This window comes from Ambystoma mexicanum, chromosome 13 (genome assembly GCF_040938575.1).
Source record: "Ambystoma mexicanum isolate Mex_15411 chromosome 13, UKY_AmexF1_1, whole genome shotgun sequence".
In the NCBI taxonomy this organism is placed as follows: domain Eukaryota; kingdom Metazoa; phylum Chordata; class Amphibia; order Caudata; family Ambystomatidae; genus Ambystoma; species Ambystoma mexicanum.
The window spans coordinates 762,987,108-763,014,379 of NC_090938.1; positions in this window are offsets into that span (position 1 = coordinate 762,987,108).

The following is a 27,272-nucleotide window of genomic DNA, read 5'->3' on the forward strand; positions in this document are numbered from 1 at the left end:
ACATGTGTGTGTGTCTGAGAAGTGTGTGTGTGACTTTGAAACGCCATAGATGCATGACACATGTCCGTGATGATGTGTACATTCACTCATGCAGTGTGGTCACCGTTGTATGTACTGTGTCTATCCACTGTGTCTGTGGTGTACAAGCCATGATGCATGACCCTCCAGTGATGTGTGTGCATGGGATCAGTGTGAGCCATGATGCATGTGAGTTTGAAGGCAACATTTTGGTTAATAGAGGCCCTTGTACATGGATGCTGATGTTGATTGCAGGCGCCGTGCCTGTTTCTGCATGTGTGTTGCATACATTCACTCATGTGTTGTGGAGGGACAGGATGGAAGTGACGTTTGACAGTGCCACTCATGAGTTATTGCTTCCTGTCTAGGGGAATATTGTACTGTACCCTAATGCTTGTGTTCTATGTCTCCCTCTACTCAGCGTCAAGTGAAGAAGAGGGCGGAGACGGCGCTGTGGAGCCAAGCGGATGCCTCCACCGGGCGGCGACGCAAGGTCCAGCCACCCTCCCAGGACTTGCCATCATCCGGGAGCGAGGGGGCTGGTGCCGCGTCTGCCACTACGGCTGTGGCGGAAGGGCCAGGTGAGCCCCCACAGGGGCTTGCAATGGCAGAAGACGGTGTGGAGACATCCAGGTTGGTGGTCTCCACAGAGGAGGAGGAGCCCGCTACTGAGCCGCACATGGGGCCTGGTGGGGGTAGTACCACTGGTGCAAGTGGTGCAGTCCAGGGCCAGGGTCAGGAGGCAGCACAGGTCACCGCGGAGGGGCCTGTGCATGTCGCTGTCCTTGACCCCTTGACTGCACCACCATGCACCAGCAGGGATGCCCCGTCCCAGGCCCGTCCGCAGGTAGGGGAGAGTGCCATGTCATCTGCCTCTCCACTACCTGCGGACAAGGGGTCCCATGAACGTATGGGCTCCTTCCTGGTTGGTGTCGTGTTGCGCACGCGTGACATTCATGATGACGTGCGTTCTTCCTGGGCGGAGAACGCACGCCATCAGGAACAGCAGCGTCGCGAAATGGCACTGTTGGGAGGGGCCCTGGTCGGTGGGTTCCTACATGTGACGCGCACTCTGGCGGACCTCTCCTCCTCTGTGGAGACTATGTGCCAGTCGTTCTCCCTGCCGTCTTCTGGCCCAGACTCCACCAGGGCCCCCTGTGGACCTGGCCTGACCAACACAGCCAGCTTGGTGGAGATCCCATCCCTGCCACAGTCGGGAGTCGACGGTCCAGCAGGGGTGGACACCACAACTGGAGACCAGCTGATGGAGGATGTGGAGGCATCATCGGACAGGGCACATGGACAGCAGCTGCAGCAGCAGCAGGAGCAGGCTCTAGGTGGGAGCAATGATGGCTCGGGGCCATCGACATCAAGGGGGCAGGCATCGGCCAGAGGACAGGAGGACCCTGGAATGGGTGTGTATTCCGTGTGGCTGCAGTCGGGCCAGCTTATAGGTGCGGAGCGGCGGCGGGCGGAAAAGACCCGGCTCTCCATGGTCAGGGCAGGGTTCTCCATGCGTCGGGCGTTGAGGCGGGCAGAGTGCCTCGAGGCGACTCACAGGGAGTTGGAACAGGCCATGAGTGCCTCCCTGAGAGACCTCGGGGCCAGGACAGAGGCAAGTCTCCAGCAAATAGACATAGAGTTCGATGATGCCCTGGCCGAAAACATCACTGAGTGAGCCGCAGGACTTGCCCGTCGCCATTGTAAATAGTTTATAGTGTTAGCTTTCCTTTTCTTTTCTTTTTTTATTTTGGGGCTTTTGGACTATGCCCCACACTTTTGTATATAGTTTTTTTGTTAGGTAGGTTATTAGATAGGTTTCATTTGTTTCGTTGGGCTCATGGACCCTTGAAAATTGGATTGTACATAGTTGGATGTTGGATTTATTTGGACATTATAATTTCATTTCACCATGGATCAATGGATTTACCTTTTTGCGTTTCATTTGGATTTGGTTTGGTGGACAGAGAGTTTTGGCCATTTTTGTTTTGAATTACTTGGGTTTTTTTGAGGAATTATATTTTTTTTATTTGGACATGCATTTCATTTCATTTTTGCCATTATTTTATGCTTTAAGTACTTTCAATTGGTTTTCTTGTTAATACATTTTGATCTTTTACTTCAATGTGTGGGATTCACTCATTGGGTTCATGCATGTTGACATGTGGGTTTGCTCAATCAATGGCAACCTGTGTGTGTGTGTGTGTGTGTGTGTGTGTGTGTGTGACGGACATGTGTTGATGTACATAGTTGGCTTTTGGTTTGTGTCATGAGATGGGCATGTCACTGCTGGGTGGGTGAGTGGGTGGGGAGACATGAGTGGGACATGAGTGGGGGCCTGCTGGCAGGTGACCCTCACTGCTGGGGGTGGGGGTGCAGGGGGACATGAGTGGGGGCCTGCTGGCAGGTGACCCTCACTGCTGGGGGGTGGGGGTGCAGGGAGACATGAGTGGGGGCCTGCTGGCAGGGGACCCTCACTGCTGGGGGGTGGGGGTGCAGGGGGACATGAGTGGGACATGAGTGGGGGCCTGCTGGCAGGTGACCCTCACTGCTGGGTGGTGGGGGTGCAGGGGGACATGAGTGGGGGCCTGCTGGCAGGTACCCATCACTGCTGGGGGTGGGGGTGCTGGGGGACATGAGTTGGTGGTCACTAGTGCAAGGTGACATGTAGCCTGGCTGGGGGCATGCCCATGGTGGATGGACTGCCTGTGGGACATGACCAGGGATGCTGGGTAGTCCCCTGTGGTGTGGTTTGCCTGCAGGGTCCGTGGAGGGGGTAGAGGGCACACCTGTGAGAACCCACACTGCCAACTGACGTGTGGGAAACCCTGCGCACCCCTCTGGATACACGTACCCCACTCTGACAGCAAAAGCATGTGTGGAACTTCCCCCGTACTGCGTTATCCCCATACCCCGCTCGCACAGGCCCAATCGTGTGTGAAACTTCCCACGCACGCCAGTAATCCACGTACCCCGCTCGCACAGGGCCAATCGCGTGTGAAACTTCCTGCGCACCCCATTAATCCATGTATCCCGCTCGCACAGGGCCAATCGCGTGTGAAACTTCCCACGCACCCCAGTAATCCACATACCCCGCTCGCACAGGCCCAATCGTGTGTGAGACTTCCCGTGCACCCCAGTTATCCACGTACCCCACACGCACAGGCTCAATCGCATGTGAAACTTCCTGCGCACCCCAGTAATCCACGTACCCCGCTCGCACAGGGCCAATGGCGTGTGAAACTTCCTGCGCACCCCAGTAATCCACGTAACCCACACGCACAGGCTCAATCGCATGTGAAACTTCCTGCGCACCCCAGTAATCCACGTACCCCGCTCGCACAGGGCCAATGGCGTGTGAAACTTCCTGCGCACCCCAGTAATCCACGTAACCTGCTCGCACAGGCCCAATCGCGTGTGAGACTTCCCGCGCACCCCAGTTATCCACATACCCCGCTCGCACAGGGCCAATCGCATGTGAAACTTCCCGCACACCCCAGTAATCCACGTACCCCGCACGCACAAGGCCAATCACGTGTTAAACTTCCTGTGCACCCCAGTAATCCACGTACCCCGCTCGCACAGGGCCAATCGCGTGTGAAACTTCCTGCGCACCCCAGTAATCCACGTTCCCCGCTTGCACAGGCCCAATCGCGTGTGAGACTGCCCGCGCACCCCAGTTATCCACGTACCCCGCTCGCACAGGCCCAATCGTGTATGAAACTTCCCGCGCACCCCAGTAATCCACATACCCCGCTCGCACAGGGCCAATCGCGTGTGAAACTTCCCGCGCACCCCAGTAATCCACGTACCCCGCTCGCACAGGGCCAATCGCGTGTCAAACTTCCCGCGCACCCCAGTAATCCACGTACCCTGCTCGCACAGGCCCAAATGCGTGTGAGACTTCCCACGCACCCCAGTTATCCACGTACCCCACTCGCACAGGGTCAATCGCATGTGAAACTTCCCGCGCACCCCAGTAATCCACGTACCCCACTCGCACAGGCCCAATTGTGTGTGAGACTTCCCGCGCACCCCAGTTATCCACGTACCCTGCTCGCACGGGCCCAATCACGTGTGAAACTTCCCGCACACCCCAGTAATCCACGTACCCCGCTTGCACAGGCCCAAATGCGTGTGAGACTTCCCGCGCACCCCAGTTATCCACGTACTCCACTCGCACAGGGTCAATCGCGTGTGAAACTTCCCGCGCACCCCAGTAATCCACGTACCCCACTCGCACAGGCCCAATTGTGTGTGAGACTTCCCGCGCACCCCAGTTATCCACGTACCCCGCTCGCACAGGCCCAATCACGTGTGAAACTTCCCGCACACCCCAGTAATCCACGTACCACGCTTGCACAGGGCCAATCGTGTTTGAAATTTCCCGCGCACCCCAGTAATCTACGTACCCTGCTCGCAGAGGCCCAATCACGTGTGAGACTTCCCGCGTACCCCAGTTATCCACGTACCCCACTCGCGCAGGCCCAATCGCGTGTGAAACTTCCCGCGCACCCCAGTAATCCACGTACCCCGCTCGCACAGGGCAAATCGTGTGTGAAACTTCCCGCGCACCCCAGTAATCCACGTACCCCGCACGCACAGGGCCAATCCCGTGTGAAACTTCCTGCGCACCCCAGTAATCCACGTACCCCGCCCACACAGGCTCAATCGCATGTGAGACTGCCCAAGCACCCTAGTTATCCACGTACCCCGCTCGCACAGGCCCAATCACGTGTGAAATTCCCCACGTACCCCAGTAATCCACGTACCCCGCTCGCACAGGGCCAATCGCATGTGAAACTTCCCGCACACCCCAGTAATCCACGTACCCCACACGCACAAGGCCTATCACGTGTTAAACTTCCTGCACACCCCAGAAATCCACGTACCCCACTCGCACAGGCCCAATTGTGTGTGAGACTTCCCGCGCACCCCAGTTATCCACGTATCCCGCTCGCACAGGCCCAATCACGTGTGAAACTTCCCGCACACCCCAGTAATCCACGTACCCCGCTTGCACAGGCCCAAATGCGTGTGAGACTTCCCGCGCACCCCAGTTATCCACGTACCCCACTCGCACAGGGTCAATCGCGTGTGAAACTTCCCGCGCACCCCAGTAATCCACATACCCCACTCGCACAGGCCCAATTTTGTGTGAGACTTCCCGCGCACCCCAGTTATCCACGTACCCCGCTCGCACAGGCCCAATCACGTGTGAAACTTCCCGCCCACCCCAGTAATCCACGTACCACGCTCGCACAGGGCCAATCGCATGTGAAACTTCCCGCACACCCCAGTAATCCACGTACCCTGCACGCACAAGGCCAATCACGTGTTAAACTTCCTGTGCACCCCAGTAATCCATGTACCCCGCTCGCACAGGGCCAATCGCGTGTGAAACTTCCTGCGCACCCCAGTAATCCACGTACCCCACTCGCACAGGCCCAATCGTGTATGAGACTTCCCGCGCACCCCAGTTATCCACGTACCCCGCATGCACAGGGCCAATCCCGTGTGAAACTTCCCGCGCACCCCAGTAATCCACGTACCCCGCTCACACAGGCCCAATCGCGTGTGAGACTTCCCGCGCTCCCCAGTTATCCACGTACCCCGCTCGCACAGGCCCAATCACGTGTCAAACTTCCCGCGCACCCCAGTAATCCACATACCCTGCTTGCACAGGGCCAATCACGTGTGAAACTTCCCGCGCACCCCAGTAATCCACGTACCCCGCTCGCACAGGCCCAATCGCGTGTGAAATTTCCCGCGTACCCCAGTAATCCACGTACCCCGCTCTCACAGGGCCAATCGCATGTGAAACTTCCCGCACACCCCAGTAATCCACGTACCCCGCACGCACAAGGCCAATCACGTGTTAAACTTCCTGCACACCCCAGTAATCCACATACCCCGCTCGCACTGGGCCAATCGCATGTGAAACTTCCTGCACACCCCAGTAATCCACGTACCCCACTCGCACAGGCCCAATCGCGTGTGAGACTTCCCGCGCACCCCAGTAATCCACGTACCCCGCTCGCACAGGGCCAATCGCATGTGAAACTTCCCGCGCACCCCAGTAATCCACGTACCCCGCTTGCACAGGCCCAATCGCGTGTGAGACTTCCCGCGCACCCCAGTTATCTACGTACCCCGCTCGCACAGGGCCAATCGCATGTGAACGCGCACCCCAGTAATCCACGTACCCCGCACGCACATGGCCAATCGTGTGTGAAGCTTCCTGCACACCCCAGTAATCCACGTACCCCGCTCGCACAGGGCCAATCGCGTGTGAAACTTCCCGGGCACCCCAGTAATCCACGTACCCTGCTCGCACAGGGCCAGTCACGTGTGAGACTTCCCGCGCACCCCAATAATCCACGTACCCCGCTCGCACAGGGCCAATCTCATGTGAAACTTCCTGCGCACCCCAGTAATCCATGTATCCCGCTCACACAGGCCCAATCGCGTGTGAAACTTCCCGCGTACCCCATTAATCCACGTACCCCGCTCGCACAGTGCCAATCGCGTGTGAAACTTCCCGCGCACCCCAGTAATCCACGTACCCCGCACGCACAAGGCCAATCGCGTGTTAAACTTCCTGCGCACCCCAGTAATCCATGTACCCTGCTCGCACAGGGCCAATCACGTGTGAAACTTCCCGCGCACCCCAGTAATCCACGTACCCCGCAAGCACAGGGCCAATCGAGTATTGAACTTCCCGCACACCCCAGTAATCAACCTACCCAGCTCACACAGGGCCAATCGCGTGTGAAACTTCCCGCGCACCCCAGTAATCCACATACCCCTCTCGTACAGGGCCAACCGCGTGTGAAACTTCCCGCGCACCCGAGTAATCCACGTACCCCGCTTGCACAGGCCCAATTGCGTGTGAGACTTCCCGCGCACCCCAGTTATCCACGTACCCCACTCGCACAGGCCCAATCACGTGTGAAACTTCCCACGCACCCCAGTAATCCACGTACCCCGCTCGCACAGGCACAATCGCGTGTGAGACTATGGGGTATGTGTATTCGGAGGGAGGCGCGGGGAGTTTTACATGCATTTTCGAGGTTGTGAGCCTGTGCACCATGCACGGGATTTGTGCGCTGTACATGGTGCACAGGGAGGGGTTGGGGGCATAACTGGCGCTGCTGCAGGGTCACTGCGCCACTCTGCGCCACGGCTGGTTTTGGATGTTAAAATCCATGAATACGCTCTGCGCGGAAATGGATTTTAGCACACGCGGCTGGCACAGGAAGTCGCACATGCACACTGTGCGCCAACCGCGTGCGCCACTTGTGTGCAGAATTCTATGAATTACCCCTTTAATCTGCATAAACCATTACTTGAAGTTCATTCCATTATATATCACTGAAGTATTCCACTATATATCACTGAATAATTCCCACTGTGAATATGGGTCTTATACTGTCCAATACACAGCAAGTACTGATCACTGGAGGTATATGTGATCATCACCATTGAAAACATACCACATAGTACATGCCTATACTAAGTCTCAAGCTGTAGACTAGCACACTGTAGTGAGAACCGAACACCACACCTGGATTCACCAATCCAACAGTCCTTCATTTAAGTTAGATGTTATGCAGCAGTAAAAATAAGTATGAGTAACCTTGAAAAGGAATATGCACAATCTTTTAGATCCGGCAAGACATCTGCTTCACAGGTCTAGACACTTGTGAGAGGCACATCAATGGCCACCCATCAAGTTTGTAGACATATGATATCATCACGTTCTAGTACGCGATATAAGCTATTGTTATGCAGTCATTTAGTACTTTGGCAAAACACACGGAAAGACCAACAGCGCATGCGTTGCTGCGGAAAGTTGTTGCATTTATTTCTCAACATTTGGGCATCCATATAGATATTCGAAACAGAATATTGATCCCACTCTTGTTTAAATCTAGGCTGCAGACCAGGACATTCTGCTAACCCCATGGTTGATACTATCTCCATTGTCAGAAGGTAAGCCACGTGCAGTACATTTTTGTAACATACTAAATAACAAACACATACGTTTGGCACCTAACTTAAGCATGTATACTCTGTAAGAAACCTGAAGGTGTCTCACCCGCTAGTCTCCAGGGATCTGTCATCCAGGTGGCCAGGACACAGCCATCGCTATTGGAACCAGTTTCTGGGGGTGGACTAGTGCAGGAGGATCACCTGGATGAGGGGTCCTCAGGCAGTGGAAGTGGGACACCGAAGGATGTGATGCAGTATCCCCTTCCCTGTAACAACTTTTCCCCATCCTACCAGGTATGATACCTAGAAGCTCAACCACCCCCCCCCTTTCCCAACATAAACACTTTCTCACGGATAGTTCATCGTGAGCGACAACAGACTAACACCAGATCTGTATACCTGACATGTCCCAAAACAAGGGTCAGGCAGAGTCAGGCAATTATTGATAATTACACACACCTGACTTCCATCACACTTCCCCACACGAATAAAAGGCGGTGAACGAAAGGACACTCTGAGCAAGGCAAAACGCATGAGGAAGCAGCAATTCCGAGATGGCAGTTTAAAACGAGGAGATAGGCGGCAAGACCAGAGAGGGCTGCAAGGAGGGAACTACTGTTGACCTTTTTGGAGAAGAACTGTGACTTCCAAGAGGCCTCGAGGAAAAGAAACATAAGACTGGGAATTGCAGCTGAAGAATGGTGCAGGCTGTCTCGAAGGTACACAGGGCCCTCCCACATTTATAACCAAGGTGGGGAGAAGCGATTGCCGCAGTGGTACTGTCCTTGGCTCCGACAACAAAGCAACACCAATGAATTCAGCATAGCCGGTGAGTCTGAGAGACTGATAGCAGGCCGGACCGTGTTATGCTCAAGGTTGCAAGTGTCAATATTGTATGAGGAAAGATGGCTCGTATGTGATTGAACTTTATGAAACTAAAATAGGTACTAGATACAGAGTGGTCCGGCGCCACGTGGGTGCTCACTCGAAGGTATCTGTTTGGTATCCAACTGAGTGTGTGAGAATTATTGAACTGTGAAAGTGAAGTGGTACTGCAGCGGGTCAAGCTATATCATGTGCACATTCGAAAGTCTTCACTAGCCTATGAACTGAAATTGTTCTGAGGGTGACTTATTGTATAAAAGAGGATCTAAGCCCGGAAGAGTGGCATCCGGGGTGAACTGTGAGTCACCCAAGAGGATATTGCTGTGATAAATGTGAACCCGACTGAGGGATGTCTACAAACTAAAATTGGTCTGAGCCCGGCTGAGGGAGGCTAATTATATAACAGAGGATCTGAGTCCAGCTGAGGGGGATCCAGGGTGAAGAGTAACTCGCCCACTTGATTATTTGGAAAGGAACTTTTTTTGTTGTTTTTAGCACATCAGGCCCTCTGAATCAAGAGACTTGGGCACAGATGGCCCTGATGTTGGTAAAAGGAACTGTGTCCTCATGCCGAAGAAGCCCAAGAGTGTGCTATGCTTTAGTGAACAACCTTGTCCCGTGCTAAAAACATGGGGAAGGGAGGCCAACGGCCTGAACATCCTGACTTATCATTTTGTGAACACTTCTTTTCTTTTCATGAACATTTCCCGACACTATTTGTAATTTAGCGGTAAGGACTGGCAATAGGTTTTTTAGTATTGGCCCTTTTTATTTGACGAGACTCCACTAGGACTGTATTATTATTATTTTGATGGTTGTAGCTTGCTCTCATCTTTAGATTTAGGATTAGATAGGTTTTTTCACACCTTTGATGACATTCAATAAACACCCTTGAACTGTGGTCACTTGTGTCTGACATATCCTATAGAATTAAATGTGAAGAATATTTTGCTGTCCTCCAGCAAAGGTGATGTGAAACTATAAAAGGTTTGGGGAATATTCTTTGATTCAGAATCTCACAAACATAGGGTCTTAGAATCAACAGAAGACGGGTATGTTGCTCTAGTGGAGCTTTTACTCCAATGTTTTACTAGATTAAATCTATGAGTTGCCATTAAATCCCATTATTAGTAGTATTGGCACAAACCTACAATTTTTGACGTATCCTATAGAATTAAATGTGAAGAAGATTTTGCTGTCCTCCAGCAAATCAACCTACATAGTTGGCAACCGTTTGAGGTGATTTCTATTCACAATATACGTGATTGATCATTTGAGTTATTAGTAAGTGAGCCACATACTAATTGTAGTTATTTGATTTACTTTGTAGATTGAGTATAAAGTTGAAGTCTGAAGAAAGAATTGAACACCAGACATTGTGAAATTGAATTATTTCTCCTGATGAAGGGAATTGTCTTTCCGAAATGTGTAGAGCTCTTCTTTTATACATGAACTTGCCCTGTCATTTAATGTGAATAAATGTATTTTGAAGAAAAATTATACCTGTGCGGTACAACATCTATGACAAATAACTCCTAGGGCATCATTATACCTGTACCTACATTGTATTCTTATTACTATTCCAATAGTTGACTGACCGTGAATTCTGTATATTTAGAGTGCAGGGGGCGGGAGTGTCTACAAATTGAGGACACTATATTTAGCAAAGAAGGGACGCGCAAACATGGAGACAGCAGATTTCACCTGCAAGTTCTGAGAGAGTCCTGTTCTCCCAAAACCTGAATGGCTTAGGCTGCACAGTGGAAGACGTGCTTTTTCCCATGTGAGCCTGCTCCTGAGATTGCAGAGCTGTGAACGTGCAGGAGACTAAAGCCAGAAGTAGAAGGCAAGCCGATGGTTTTAGGAAAAAAAGGAATTCCCAATTCAAGTGGCCGGACCGAAGAAACCCGTGTTGGAGAAGGGTGTGGGTCTCCAGTGAGCCAAAAGATGTAGAAGTGGTCGAGGAAGTCAGAGAAGCAGTGCAACCGACAACGGCAGTGTCCCTAAAGCCGGTCAGCGAAGCACAGCGTTCAGATGCACTGTGCGAGCCTTGCTGTCGTCGCTGTATCTAACTCCTAAATGCCTTGCATATTGTCTAAAGCCAGGAAAAGATGTTCGTTATACCTGAAGTCTGATTCACAATGGAATTGTAGCACTTGCATATCTTGTCAAAGACCTGATACTCGGGTGAGAGCTAAAGTCAATAAAACTCAGTTGTTGTGGAGACTTCTCCGGCATGAAAAGTAACCCATCGAAATCCTCTCTCATGCCAATGGGGACGGGAGACATGCTGGTTGAGGTGTAAGGGTTTTTTGGGGGTATCAAGGTTGAACGCGTGGCTACTCTGTATTTGGGAGTTCTGATCCTGAGGGACTTGGGAGGCCTCGTTGATCTTAACTTCTCCCGCGCTCTTGCCAAGATACGTTCAAACCTTCAGCATTGGGCCCCATTGACGCTGTCTTGGTTTGGGCGCATGATATTCCTAAAAATGAATATCCTACCTCGCCTCCTGTACCTTTTTTCCACCCTCCCTATCATAGTGCCAGACTCATTTTTTAAGTCTCTGCAATCTATGCTGATGCATTTTGTATGGAACGGGAAAAAGCCAAGAGTTAAATTTGCCACCCTGACTTTCCCGAAGGCCCATGGGGGCTTTGGGCTCCCAGACTTTCGCCAGCATTATAAGGCTTCGCAGTTAAGGGTCATGCTAGAGCATATGAATGACGAAATGCGTACATATTGGTCTTATATAGAAGACAACCACATACATCCTAATAAAGTGAGGGATCTCCCGTGGGCCCCATCCAAGGATATCCCAGATAGGGTCAGAAATCATCCAACTTTGGCGGTTTTGTGGTCCCTATGGAGGCAAGACAAGTCCAATGCCCCCCTTTCTTCTTGGCCTTCTCCTCTGTCTTCCTTATGGGGCCCCCTTTGGATCTGAGAGGCTTCAGAGATTCCCAGTGTTGGTCTGATATGGGTTTGGAGCGAGCCGTCCAGCTATTCCAGAACGGCTCCTTTATTTATTATTCCGCCTTAGCGGAAAGTATGGGGGAACGTCTGATACCTATCTTTGACTTTCTTCGAATAAAGGGGCTCCTGACTAGTCCTAAGTGGGGCGTGAACTTGTCTCGTCCTCTCAAACCCTTGGAGAAAATGTTAGTTGAGGCAACTTCGAGAAGAGGATCCCTTTCAAAGCTATACAAAATCCTAATCACAGCGCAGCTCGAGGGCAGACAGGGGTTTAAGCTGTTCTGGGAGGAGAAATGGGGATAGTCTTTGGAGGAGAATACCTGGTCTAGGCTCTTTAGTGGGCTCCTATCGTGTTCCCCATATACGGCGTTATGGTTCAAAGTAATGTCATCAGTGATGTCATCAATGACATTTGTGATGTCATCTTTGATGTCCTGGGTGTTAGTGTTAGCAGAGCACCGTGGCGGCGCGAGTTATGGTTGCTCATCTTACCATAACTGCCGAATTTCAGGGGTTTTTCGGTTTTACTTTGAACCATAACGTCCCTTTAACAAAGTTTTTTCACTGAATTTCATAGGTTTTTAGTAGCGCAACTTAACCATAACGTCCCTTTAACAAAGTTTTTTTACTGAATTTCATAGCTTTTTAGTAGCGCAACTTAACCATAATATCCCTGACTTCATATACATGTAACATAGGACATACTAACCCCCTCGTAGTGATTTTCATGTCCACGGTCTACCGCCATGTCCGCGGACACATCGAAAATCTGAGCGTGGTGAATGTAAATTTAAATATTGTGCCCAATTTCCCCTTTGAAGTTGGAAAGAGCCGTTTTTTTTTTTACAGATGCTTGACCGACACCTGTTATTTTGTATTTTTTTTTTTGTTTTTTTTTCTTACTTTACTCCTAAACTCTTTACATAACCTTCTCCAAAGCAACCCTTACATTCCAAAACAGAAAGGCATTTCCCGTAAAAGATAAAGAAATGCCATCTTCTTTAAAATTAACAGCATTACTGGCATCAATATTCTCATTGTTACAGAAGAACATACCAGCTCTAAGCATGAAGGCACACATGCCTCGGTTGATGACACACCTAGCAATGTTTTGCTGAGGACAAAAAACGGAACTATTGTCCCATATTGCCCTAGGTAGTAATCCAGAATAAATTACTTTCGCATTTGGAAGGATCTTCATTACGGCTTGAACCAAGCGTTCCAAATCAGCTAACAAAGTAGGGGCACTGACGTTGCCCAAATGGAAAGCACCATAGTGCAAAACTACCACATGCGGACTGTTCATCGTGGCCATATCCTCACAAACTTGTACAATCCCCTGTACATTGCAATCAGGCACAGTGCTCCACACCACCTCCACTCCTTTCACATCAAAGTTCTTTGCAACATGCCTACATTCAGCATACTGCTGTAAACCATGCACAAACATATCTCCGAGCACCAACACCCTGACTTTCTCCACTTCTGCCATCTTCACCACACACAGTCTCTTTCAACACAAATCCACAACCTCGACATCTGATTGGCTGATCCGTACAGTCTTCTTTCCATGTTGGATTTCCTGGAAAAACCTGGATGTAGCACGCCCTGTCCACGAACAGCTGCGGTGTCCGCGGACGGTGTCCACTTTACTCTCTGTGCCATTCCCTCATTGCATACAGCTAAGCAATCACACAATACGAATAACGTCCTCAGAACACCCCCATTTTGTGAATTTTCAAACATTTCAGGACAATTATCATTTTATTATTCAACATATTAACATTACAAATATTATACTTTCATCTTGTACTCTGCACACAATGCTATGTTTCTCCATTAGTAGCTCAGTATACTAGATAGAATCCCATAATACAATGCTTTTTATATCAATGCATCGTTCAAAGCACTAATAACGGTATGATATTTATTGCAATATCCTTGACACTTTTTTCGCAACATTATAATAAAAATCCCTAGTACACAAATTCCATGAAAAGTACATACACATGTGACGTCATCAGTGATTTCATCAATGACATTTGCAATGTCATCTTTGATGTCCAGGGTGTTAGTTTTAGCAGTGCATGGTGGTGGCGTGAGTTATTTTTCATAGCTTACCATAACTTGCGATTTTCAGGGGTCTTTTGGCTGTACTTAGAACCATAACATCCCTTAAACAAACTTGTTTTAATATCACGCAACAATATACAATCATGGTGTGCAAAAACCAACTTCTCACAGATGGCTTTACACAGAATGTTGCAAAGTAAGAATTTATGCTCGTTCACAGTGAAGGTCAGCTGCTTCCATTTTTTTCCCCCGGAGAGGCTTACGAAGCGGACTATAAGGTTGTATTGTGTTTTGACCTTGACAGACAGAGATTGTGATGAAAGACTTCTCTTGAAGGAGTGTTGCTAAAACGTAAGAGAAGATAAGGATGAAATTTCTGAAACGAAACCACTTTTATATATTATATCACTATGCGAAAGATCGTTGGCACACGCAGAGTCGTATTTTGGGACTGCACCACTCGTAGACAATGGAAATTGCAATTGTACTGTAAGTAACCCTTTAGATTATTTTATACCAAATATAATTACAATAGCGTAGCATTAAAGACCGCTCAAGTTGAACTTGTTCGTTGAAAGTGGCATAATGTTTTCTACCGCGCACTATCACTGCTGAATTGATCCCCTGTTGTTTAGAGGGCTCTGAAAAAGGCAGACGACACAGGGTGGGTTAATAGAAATATTTTAACCGGTCTATAGGCGGTCAAGCGCTCTACTCGCTGTGCCACTTCACTGTAGCCTGTCAAATGGCACAGCGAGTACAACGCTCTCTTTGACATCTGTGCACAGCTTGCTAACGCAAGTTCGAATCCCGGCAAGGCCAAACTCAGCCTTTCATCCTTCCGTGGTCGATAAATGAGCACCACACACCGTGGTTAATAATAAGCACTGCTTAGATACCTCACGGTTCTTAGCGCTATATGAATGGGAAAATATTATTATTTTATTATTAACATACTCCGTTGAACTATCTTCGATAGCAAATAGTTTCATGCCCTAATAAATAAAATGATGATTTTTAATGAAGATCGGCTGGTGAGACTAATTTATGTTTTTTAAAACAGATATGTGGCCCCATTTTGCCTATGTCACGATTTACAGACTCCAGCGGATGGGGTCTTCAACTGCCAGGTGCAGGTCCAAATATGCAACTTCATGACCCTCACCATTTTATGGGACAATCACCAAGGACCAATATGCCCTTACGCAGTACTAGCGGCTACAAACAACATACCAACCAATAGGGTGGTCTAGTGGCTGGTTTTTGGAACAACTTTTCGATTATCAGAGCGACCATTTACTGCTTTTATCATAAACCAACAGCCTATCTACCGCAAAGGAACAACGCGTGGCTCCAAATAAACTTTTGCTGATCGACAGCAGAGACAATAGCAAATCGCTGAATATTCACTAAACATTTCATGTGAAATAAATGTACTTTACCAAATGTACAATCCTGCTGTTTACTTTTAAACCACAGTTTCATATTCCGAATTGTGGCGCCGAGTTGTAAACTGATCTAACACCCTCTGTACCGCAAAGGAACATCGCGTGCCTCAACATGAACTTTTGCGGATCGACAACAAAGACAAATGCAAATTGCTGAATATTCTCTAAACATTTGATGTCAAATAAATGTACTTTACAAAATTTACAATCTTGCTGTTTGGTTTTAAATCACTGTTTCATATTCCGAATTGTGGCGCGCTGTGTTGTGACATAATATGTATTGTGTTGTCTTCCGGGTTCTGTGTAAAGTCACTTAGGACTGGAGAGGACTGGGCGTGTTTGATGACGCACCCTGTAAAGTCACGGAGAGAGGCGGGGAATATGAAAGCTTTGATAATATCAGGCTTAGATATGATTTAGTGTCGCAAAAGCAAGTCAGCCATGTCAATAGCACCAGTCATAGGATTATCACATAATGTCGGCGCACACCAGCCGGATTTATCGTTTCTTTAGTGGACAAAAAGTCGGTTGACGCCCATAGGAAATTGTACTCTTAGCGGACAAAAGGAGTGGTCTTAAAACACTTTCACCCTGACAACGAACAATACAAACAACGTTCTCAGAACACCCCCATTTTGTGTAATTGCAACCATTTCGAGACACCGCGAGTGTTCTTAGAACACATTCAACTAGACAGATTACAATACGGACAGCGTCCTGAGGACACCCCCAGTTTGTGTATTTACGAACAATTAAGTACACCGCGAGTGTTCATAGCTCATTTTTACCTTCCTTGCGAACAAAAATGACACATACTCCGTCCTCTAAACACCCCACCATTTAGTTTATTTACAAAATGTCAGAACAGCCGTCTTCTCCGTGGACAAATCGAACGCAACAAAAACATCTAGCACATAAAAAAAAAACATTGAACCTATCTCATACTCCCGCACCCTCCCCAAACACTCTTACACACCAACACAGGGCACTAAATACAATTTTTTATCCACGTTTCACCGCGCTGTACGCGGTCGACGGCGAATACAAGATGGCGGGCGCCACAGAAAATCTGACGCGCTCCACGCCCCTCGCCGTCCAATCAGCGAACATGTCACATGTCCGCGGACATGACGCAAGGCCATGGGCCAATCGGGGTGCTGTCCGCGGAGCGTACAGGGAAGTCCGTCCGCGAAGCGAACACAGATATCACTAATTTTTATGCCTTACATTTTGGTCATTTTTTAAAAAACTACTGGACGGATTTACACCAAATTTGCAAAAGCACGCTTTCGGGACCAGGCCGCCGCTCCTGCCGCAAATTTGGTGTAAATCCATCCAGCGGTTCGGGCTCTAGCCGTGCGCAAAGTTTTTTCCCATTCAGTCTATGGGAAAAAAAAAGTTTTGGGACCCCCTCTATAACTTTTCCCCCCTGGACAAATCCTCACCAAACTTTGCAAAAAAATTCAGAGTGGGCCATATACTTTTTTTTTTGCAAAGTTTGGTGAGGATTCGTCCAGGGGGAGCAAAGTTATAAGCCGCCCAAAAAGTGCTCTTCCTATGGAAACACCAATATATATATATAATGGGGGTTGCGGGGGGTTTCCCCCTCATATATGTATATATGTAACAATAGACCATCACAATTCAGTCAATTGTGCAAAGGTCAATTGTGATTCGAACAATTGTAGTTCGAACAATTCGTGTACAATCGGCCATGGAGCATATTTGCAAAATCCTCCATACATGGCATCTCCCCCGGGAGAGATTATCCGAAATATTCTGTAGTACCTCCCCCTTTTGCCCCCGGGAATGTGGCCAAAAGGGCTCCTGGTTTCATTTGTGGTGGGAATGTCCTTCTATTCAGATCTTTTGGTCAGAACTCCTGAGCTGGATTAAAGACATAGTGGGTCTCTCGCTTCCCTTGAGTTCTATTGACCTCCTGTTTGGGTTCCCCTCTCCTGCCTCGAAGTCAATTGCTTATCCCAGGGTGGTTCAGGCTATGCTGAGGGCGAGGAGGCTGGCCCTAGCCCAGAAATGGAGAAGCAAACTTGTTCCATCCAGAGCGGAATGGCTGGCTAAATTGTGTGTTATCTTCACTTATGAGAAGTTGACAGCCCTAGTGAACAACTCAATGGACACCTACTTGTGCGACTGGACAGTGGTACTCTTACATGAAGATGTGGTACAATGAGACGTTGAGACTCCCAGCACAGTAGCGACCTCCCTGACGCCCTCAGGATATGTTATCTCTTACTGCTTGAGCTGGATTATCATTAATGAACCCTGAGTGTCAGCCTATTCGCTCTGTGAGGCCCAATGGTTGTCTTCCCTTGAATCTACAATGCCCATTTGGGCCCGGTTAATTATGTGCGGGGGGAGGGTTTGTGGTTGTGAGTAATCACAGATTGTGTTGTTTTGTTTAAGTTTTGTTTAAGTAAAATGTTCAATAAAAACTAAGTGGGAAAAAAACCCTCTATTGTGAACACTACATCAAGGGAAGGTCGCGTGTGCCCAATTGTGTTTCGCAAATGAAGTCAGAGTTTCATCCTTTACCGTTACATGGAAATACAATACTTTCTTCAACTTTAAACTTCAAATTCTACTTTAAAGAGAGGTTGCATGGGCCAAATTGTGTTTCACTTGAAAGACTGAGTCCTATACTATATTCAGAAGTGACATTCCTTCTATCTAAAAGAAGTTAAGAGACTAAACTGTTGAAGAGAGGAACACGCATTACCCAAGCCAAGAGGCAACCCCTTCTTACAGTGAAACCAGTCTTGCCAAGAGTTAAAGAGCCATCCAACTACCCTGTGAAGTTGTCAAGTGGCCTAGAAAACAAGTACACCATTGTTACCCGAAGCTGAGCGAGTGGCACATTAAATGCTGGGTAATTACTTGGGCTGATAACTGGCAGAAAGGTGGGAGTAACACTGGGGAAGGGGCAACAAATGATTGTGAAGAATAATTTGCAAATACAACCACTGCACAAAGGTCATCCACATGGAAGCTTTGGGGATATCGCTGCCATCACAGAGGAATGGGAGACATCCGCTGCGCCCCTAACAGTAAGGTAAACCTCCAGGGCTACACTGTTGAATAGGAAACAATTTCTGCATCACGTGGATGAACGCAACGACAAGCAACGCCTTATTTTCGTTCAACACAGTTCAGTTTCTTATCCACTTCCCCCTCGACTCACCAGCGGTGATGAGCTGCCTGGCTTTCCTTATCTTTGGAGTCAAGGTTGGTACCTCTGTGACAAAAGTCTCTCCCCGGCTTGGTAATCAGCGGAGGAGAGTCTTATGTACAGTTGACATCTGCGGCAATATACGCTGGCTATTGTTCTGAGTCTCATGTTTCCCTCTGCAGAGTTTTCATGGGCCTCGGTTGGAAAGGCCAAGGTCGCTTCTCTCCTTGTCACCCTCTCGGTATGCGCCGTCTTACACCTCCTCTTGAACTGCCGTACTGAGTTAGCTCTCACGTCGTGCGGTCTGCCCTGCTCGTCTTGTGCTCTCTTACTCCACCTTATATCCCTGTGGGGAGAGGAAAGGGCTGTCAGGTGTGTATGATTCTGGTCAATTGCCTGACTCTGCCGGGCCCTTGGGTTGGGACATGTCAGGTAAACAGTTTTGGACTTAGTCCGTGGTCTTTCGTGGTGTGTGAAAATGCTTGTGTCGGAAAGGGGGGGTAGCCTATCTAAGTATCCTACATGGTAAGATGGGAAAAGGGTATTATAAGACAGGGGTTGGTTGGTTAACTTGGAAGGATGAGATGGATAGGGTTTGTGGAATGAACAAAAATGAATGAAAATTACATTTTATGGTGATCTGGACAGGGGGATTGTGGAACTTTTAGTGTGTTGTTAATGCAGTATACTTGGGTTTCAGGAAAGAATAATCAGAGGGACGAGAAGGAGGATTGGGAGTATTCGGATAAAAAACGGGAAAACAAGGATTCTGGGAGATGTGGTTTTCGAATCTAATGGGGTTTGTGCTCTTAGGGGATTTACCAGCTGCAGAGGGGTTGGTAGATTTTGATAAGGGAGATATTTCACAAGGAAAGGAGGTTGTTTTGGAGTAGCCCGTCCGATATTTCATCTTCCTCCCTGGTGCAACACCGCGTCTCACCTGGGGCATTCCCCCGAACATAACCCCGGGCTCCCCTACACAGATGATCCTCCCTCGCTTGTCCACCCCCAGGATTGGGATCTGAAAGTGCCAGCTGGTTGGAATGCAGTGTTTCATGTGGAGATTGCACCATGCAACATCCAGATTGCTGGTCCAAGCCTTCCAGCATGTAACCGGGATGGTTGCCATCAGGATTTTTAACACCTTCCTGGTCTAGAAGATGGGTTCAAGAGTTCTCTCACTTCCCTTGCTCTTTCGATCTTCCTTACCCCTTCCTGAGCTGTCATCAACTCCTCCTCTATATTATCAGGACAGATCTCCCTAATATGTCCCCGCTCCCCACAAAATAGACATTGTTCTAGTGGAGAGGCTTCTGAGTCACTGAGAGAAATAGTGGCTATGGACCCTCTCTAATCTTTATTGAGGGGGCTAAATAAATGTGTGTTAGCATGACTGTCTTTGTCTTTGCTCCTCCTGGTCAATATAGGGTTCTTTGGGTAGCTTCCCATTTGGGTTTCTCACCTTCTCTGTCTCTACTTTTCCCTTTAAATAGTGCAAATGGGGTTCTAGGATTTCATTTTCTGTAGGAGGGATCTCTAGGTCTCCTCCTGATGTTTTATTAAATGAACTTTCCCCCAAGATGTCATAGATTGGGTTATCTATGGGTGTTTTCCAAGGAGTTTCATATACCAGGACCCCTAATCTGTCTCCCCTATAGATTTTTATGGGGTTGGGGGAGAAGTTTAGGAAAACGAAGATTAATTCATCTCTGTCAGAAAAAAGAGATTCCCATTTCGCCTTACGTTCCTTGCTGGGTAGAATGTAAAATGACCAACCCAAGAGATATTTTATCTTTATTTGTAAAGAGATTAAGGCATTGCTCCTTCCCTGTAGTACATAGGGCCTCATTATGAGTAGCGCAGTAAAAACGGGCTCATTACTGGCATGGAGGTAAGAGCTGGTCCGTGCTCGCATGACGCCACTAATAGCGGCTGATTACTAGTGCGCAAGCACGCGCGAACCCCCATGCCAGTAATGGCCATACCGGCATGCCGCTAAAGGCCCACCAACCCCCCGATAGCGCCATCACGGGACCCGCCGATACCGCCGCCGCCTAGGAGGAACCCCTTAATGCCGACCCGGTAATAACAACATGCTAATACCGGGCTCGTAATACCGGACCCGCAAGTAACGTCATCGCGTTGGAACTGGAAATGCGCCGGCAGCCATCTTTAAAAACACAATCCATTGCAATCCTCCCAAAGCAACAGTTGTTTACAGGAGAGACCAGTGGCAATACGTACAACATGTCTAAGACTACCCCCCCCCCCCCCCCCCGCCTGCGGAAAAAGCGTTTTTCTGATGCAGAACTGAACATGCTTGCGGACACCCTTGCCGCACATGCTGATGTCATTAAAGATCAGAACCTGAAGCGTGAGGTGCAGCAGCGCAAGAAGGGATCTGGCAGGAGGTCACCCGCAAGGTCTCCGCTGTTGGAACCCCCCCACGGACAGTGAGGGATTGCAAGAAGAGGTGGGATGACCTCCGCCTCAGGGTCCGCAATATCCTTTCAAGCAACCGGAGGGAGGCCATGACCACAGGCGGGGGTCCCCACTCTCCTGCCAAACTAACCACCTGGGAGGAGACGGCAAGCACCTTCATCAATCCGGAGTCCATCGAGGGATTTGGGGAGATGGAGACGGGTGCGGCAACATCAGCAGAAGGAGGTGAGTGACCCTGCAGATCTCTGTAGGGGAAACCATGACGTAGCACAAGTGATGTGGAAGAGAGTCTAGGCAAGGCAATGCATGTCCCAACACACACATCAACATATTCTAGTCCAGATGGAGGGCCAAACCCTGCCACACAGAAATGCATGATGAGTGCCAATCCCATTACCAACACAAAGCCTGGGGGTCCCCACTCTCCTGCCAAACTAACCACCTGGGAGGAGACGGCAAGCACCTTCATCAATCCGGAGTCCATCGAGGGATTTGGGGAGATGGAGACGGGTGCGGCAACATCAGCAGAAGGAGGTGAGTGACCCTGCAGATCTCTGTAGGGGAAACCATGACGTAGCACAAGTGATGTGGAAGAGAGTCTAGGCAAGGCAATGCATGTCCCAACACACACATCAACATATTCTAGTCCAGATGGAGGGCCAAACCCTGCCACACAGAAATGCATGATGAGTGCCAATCCCATTACCAACACAAAGCCAACACACATGGACCGTGCCCATGGAATACATCACACAAACCCCAATACAACGGCATGGCACCTGCCATGCAGAAAATGCCACAATGGCCCCTCATACTACCCGTGTGACACACCTGTAAGACATGAATGCATGACTAATGAAATACTTCACAGCACCATAAAATGCATCTTGCATGTAACACCATCACTGATGCCCTGCATCTCTTCTACCCCCCTAGGCGCCGATGGGGAGGATGCCAGCCAGGATACCACCACAAGGGCATCCACGTCCCGGCAACAGAAAACGCCAACCGACACCACCACCTCCGGGGCAGCCTCGCAGCCCACAGCCACACCCAGTGCACCTGACACTGTGGACACCCAGCTGCCCACACCTACACCAGTTGAAGGCAAGACCCTACAACCACTGGCCACCACCGAAGATGATGTGGAGGAGTATGTGGACCAAGAAGGAGTCATGCATCGGGGATGTCCACACTCCCCAAGCCCCGTTTCCACTCCCCGCCCCAAACTCAGCCCTCACCCACCTACAGCAGTGCCGATCCCTGCCTGCACGATTCCGACCTGAGCCCCATCCACGAGGACAGCACTGATAATGTGGGCCCCATGACAGCACCCTCGACCACTGCTGCACCCACCAACAGCCTAGAGGTACGGCTGGCGAGGGTGGAGGCCAGACAGCAGTCGATGTTGGACCTGCTGCGCCAATATATCGCAGATGGCGAGGACACCAGGCACAGCCATAGCCGGGACCACAGCCGCCATAACAGCCAACACAGCCGCAGTGAGTGCCTCGGCAGTGCTGATGAGAGACTGTCTGGGGGCCATCACATAGATACTAACATCCATCCTGCTTCACATGCAGTGACCACGAATTGCAGCAGGCGTGGAAATCCCCACCGACTCCTCACCAGCCACCACACCTGCTTCCTCAGTCCCTACCAGCCCTGTGCGTCCTACCAGAAGCAGTGCAAGGCACACTGCCCCCGCACAGCAAGTAGTCCCACAAATAGTGTGGGAGAACTATGGGACTGGCTCAGATGGTGTTGGGGGTGAATAGGAGCATTAGGGGGGAGTTCACTGGGGGGGGTTTGGGAGTTCACTGGGGATTTGGGGGGGTTGTCACATGTTTGGAGTTTGAATCAATACACCCGTTGTGTGAAAAAACATTCAATGCCTGGACATTGTTCATTTCATGTGTATCCATTTAATGTATGACAGTGTTCAGTGCCCAACTCCCAACATTCCCTGTGTGCATGTCCACATGGACCCAGTGTGTCACTGACACATATCTATCAAAGTCCCTATGGTCCAGAAGTATTCGTGAATCAGTGATTGGTGTACTGCATGGCCATCCTGTGCATCACGTACTGGCAGGGGTGCTGCTTCACCTCCGTCTCCATCCTCATCATCCTCACTCAGTGCATGCATGTCAATGTCAGGTGGCAGTGGTACATTTCTCCGGACGCAGATGTTCTGCAGCATGACACAGGCCATGGTGATCTTTGCCACCTTCTCAGGCCTATAAAGGAGTGCTCCACCAGACCTGCTTAGGCAGCGGAACTGCACCTACAACAGGCCAAAGGTCTGCTCAATCACAACACGGGTATGGGTGTGAACCCGATTGTACTCCTCTTCATGGCTGTTCCGCGGGTTCCGCACAGGGGTAAGTAGCCACGGCTTCAAGGGATGTCCTCCATCACCTGCAGGCAAATACAAATAGGTGTGTGTCACTCTGAGCTGCCACCTTCAGGATTCACAGTCATGCCTGCAGCTATTTGGTGTGGACATGCACATGTCCCTGTACGTATGCACAAATGTTATCTAGATGCATTCTATACTGCTATGAGGTGTGGTAGTCTGGATGGCGTTGAATAGATGATGCAGGGCGAAATAATGCATGCTGAGGCGGATGTACTGTGGTTGCACGGCAATGTTTCACCTCCCATTTTTGCTGTGTATACTACACTGTGCATGGTCACACTAGCCACATTGGAACAGTTGCGATCCTGTTTAGTCATGTATTGCTTGACATACACATGATGGCCAGGTTGTGCATTTTACATGTGGTCATTTATATACGTTAATGGTCATATGTGTGCCAATGATGTGTCATGTTGGGGTTGGAGGGTTCAGGTCAGGAGTCATTAGCTCTACGTGCATTCTCCACTCACCGTCCATTCCCACCAAGGTGGAGTATGCATCCCCCCCCATTCCCGCCCAGGTGGACTATGCATCCCCCCCATTCCCACCCAGGTAGAGTATGCATCCCCCCCATTCCCACCCAGGTGGAGTATGCACCCCCCCATTCCCACCCAGGTGGAGTATGCTTCCCCCCCCATTCCCACCCAGTTGGAGTATGCATCCCAACACATCACTACCCCGATGCACTGCCATGGGCCAGTCAGGCAACTCACCAAGCAGCCAGGCACGTGGTCCAGCATGTCGCTCCATGTGACGGGGTAGCGTGGAGTTACGCAGCACCATGGCATCATGTGTTGATCCGGGAAATTGGGCGTAGCAATGTGTGATGATCTTGCTGGAGTCACATACCATCTGCACATTTATGGAGTGGTATTGCTTGTGATTGCGGTACACTGCCTCTATGGCATGGGGGACTACCAATTCAACCTGGGTGCAGTCCAGGGCACCAACACAATTGGGCATGCCTGCCAGTGCATGGAAGCCTACTTTGGTGTCGGCTATCTCCTGGGCAGTCCGTGGTAGGGGTATGTGGGTGCTAGCGTGCTTCAAGAGGGCATCCGGCACTTGGGTCAGCATGCAAGAAAATAGTGGTTGTGAAATGCCATGCAGCTGGCCCACTGTGTGCTGGTAGGTGCTTGTGGCCAGGAAGTGGAGCACAGACACCACCTTTAGTAGCGGGGGGGTGGCAGTGCATGTTTCTATGAGGCTGGCAATGTCGTTGCCTATCATGTCCACTATGGTGGTGATGGTGTCCCGGTCCAACCGGTACAGGGTGTGGATCTGGTCAGGGGTTAGATTGAATGGGCTGGGTCTGATGCGAGGGATTGGTGGCTGCCTACAGGTACTACTGGCTGCACTGGTGGTAATTGCTGGGCCTGTCTCACCCTCCTTCTCCTCCTGCTTCTCCTCTGTGCTGCCTGTTTTTGCTGCTGTAGTTGTTGTTGTAGTTGCTGTTGTTGCTGTAGTTGTAGCAGTATAGGCATGTCCACCAGCGCCATGATTGAAACAGCTAGTGGTAGCATTTTGGTGTAGGAAGGGGTGTGGTGTGTGGGTGTACTCCTTTTATACTGGGCCAGACTCCATTGAGTCCACCTGTGGTGATTGTGTGCACCTTTGGCAGTTGGCTTGATTGTTGTTTACGGGTGGTCCGCGATGCCTGTATGGCCGCCATCATTCAGGCCCTGATTACCGGCTTCAGGATGCCCGTATTTACATGCCCACGTGGGTTGTGATGTCCTCCTATTACTGGCATGCCGGTATTTACTCCCCGAAGGGGCGCGTGTACGCGCCCATGCCGGTATGAGGGGGTACAGTACAGGCGGTGCCGGTATTAACGGGTTGTCGGGTCGGAATGCCCCGGACCCGTTAACGATGCTGCTATTACCATTCGCCTTCCTTTTTTCATTACCTCCATTCTCGTAATGAGGCCCATAGTCTTGAGGGTAGAAAAAATAATAGGTGTTGCCCTCAACATTCTTTCAGGCCGGTGGGATGGCGTGAGAGGTCAGGGAAAGAAATTGGATTCCTATTTGCTGTTCCATGGGCTTGAAGGGAGGTGGTATGTATTTTCTAGGTCTTACCCATTCAAAAGAAAAAGGGGTTTGATTGGATTTGCCTATTGACTCAAAGATTTTTGAGCCATCTCTGAGGGAGTTCATTCGTTCTTTTCTGAATACTGTGGATAGGGTACGGGAATCTTCATTTGGTCCTTCGTTATATAAGTGGGCTCTCCAACTACTAACAATTGAATCATATCCCACATCTGACACCATATGTAGGGAACTCATGGTGGCAACAGAAAAGACAGACACAAGTGATCACAGTTCAAGGGTGTTTATTAAACTGTAAATGCAGGGTGGAAAAACGCCTAATCTAAACCCAAATCTTAGATGGGATCAAGCTTCGACCATCAAATGAAAAATAAGGCAGATCTTGTGGCGTCTTTTCAAAGTAAAAGGCCTATACTAAAAAACAAACTATTGCCAAATCCTTACAACTAATTACAGAAAGACTGTGGGATAGGATTTTCAATAAAGAAAGAAGTGTTCACAAATAATAAGTCAGGATGTGATTGCCAGGGTTCTCCCTTCGCCACATTTTAAGCACAGGACAAGGTGGATCTCCGGAGCACAGCACTTACTTGAGCCTTCCCAACGAGTCGACAGTTCCGTACCAGCTATCTGGTTCTTCGATGGTTAAGGCTCTTTTAACAAAAGTCTCTTGCCTTCGAGGGCCTGATGTTTTAACCAAACAAACACAAAGTTCTGTCCCACTTATACTTTGGGTGAAGGCTTCACCCCGGGATCCCCCTCTTCTGGGCGTAGACCCCTCACAAGTTGTATTCAACAAAATCAACCTAAACAGTTCCTTTTTCAATGAACTTTGGGTGATGATGTTCCATCCCTGGCTCTTCCTCTCTCGGGCTCTTACCCCTAGGCTTCTTGCATTCACACATCTTAAAGTCTTTTTTAAACAGTTCAGGTTTCTCCCCCCTCTGCCGAATTCACTCTTGTTAACTTTTGGCCAAACAGTTCACTGTGGACATCCCTTGGTCAGGTTCACTTCTGTTGTCGCCTCGCCCCTTTTTGTTAGCATCCTTCTGCCGATTCCATGTGTTAATATCCCCACAAAAATATTGCAATACAAAAATATTGCCATATTTTTGTGGCGATATTGAGCCAGGAACCCTGCGCTCAAACCCCCGCGTTATTTTTAAATGTGCAGGGGACACCCCCGCAACCCTTGCTCCCATAAATGATCCCCCCCCCCAAAAATATCGCCTATGGTGAGACAAACAACCATATGTATAGCGATATTTTTGGTGGGGATAATATGTAGGGATACCCATCTGTCAACCTTGGCTAAACAGTTCACTGTATTTCAGGACTTTAGACTTCGCCCCTTTTTGTTAGCATCCCTCTGTCGGGTTCACTCTTGCCAACCTTTACGACACACAGTTCATTAGCTAGTTTCCTCAAGTGGGACTCATCTCTCTTTCCTTCACAAATATCTGTCAGTCAAAGACTTTGGGCCTCATTACACGGATGGCGGTGAACCATGACGCTATTAGCGCCATGGTTCATGCCGGTAAAATACCGGCACCGCCTTGGTGGAAAGGGTAATTACCGCCCTATTCCAAGGTTGGCGGGGCGGTAATTCCCCCTTCCACCATTGCCCTTCCCCATTCCCATTTTTGCCCCATAGGGCTCTATGGGAATGGGGAAGGTACTAATTACGGTACCGCAAATTGCGGTACCGTAATTAGCTCCCTGGTCCCTTTGCGGGTTGGTTTTTTAACGCCTGCAAAAAGCAGGTGTTAAATTCCCCA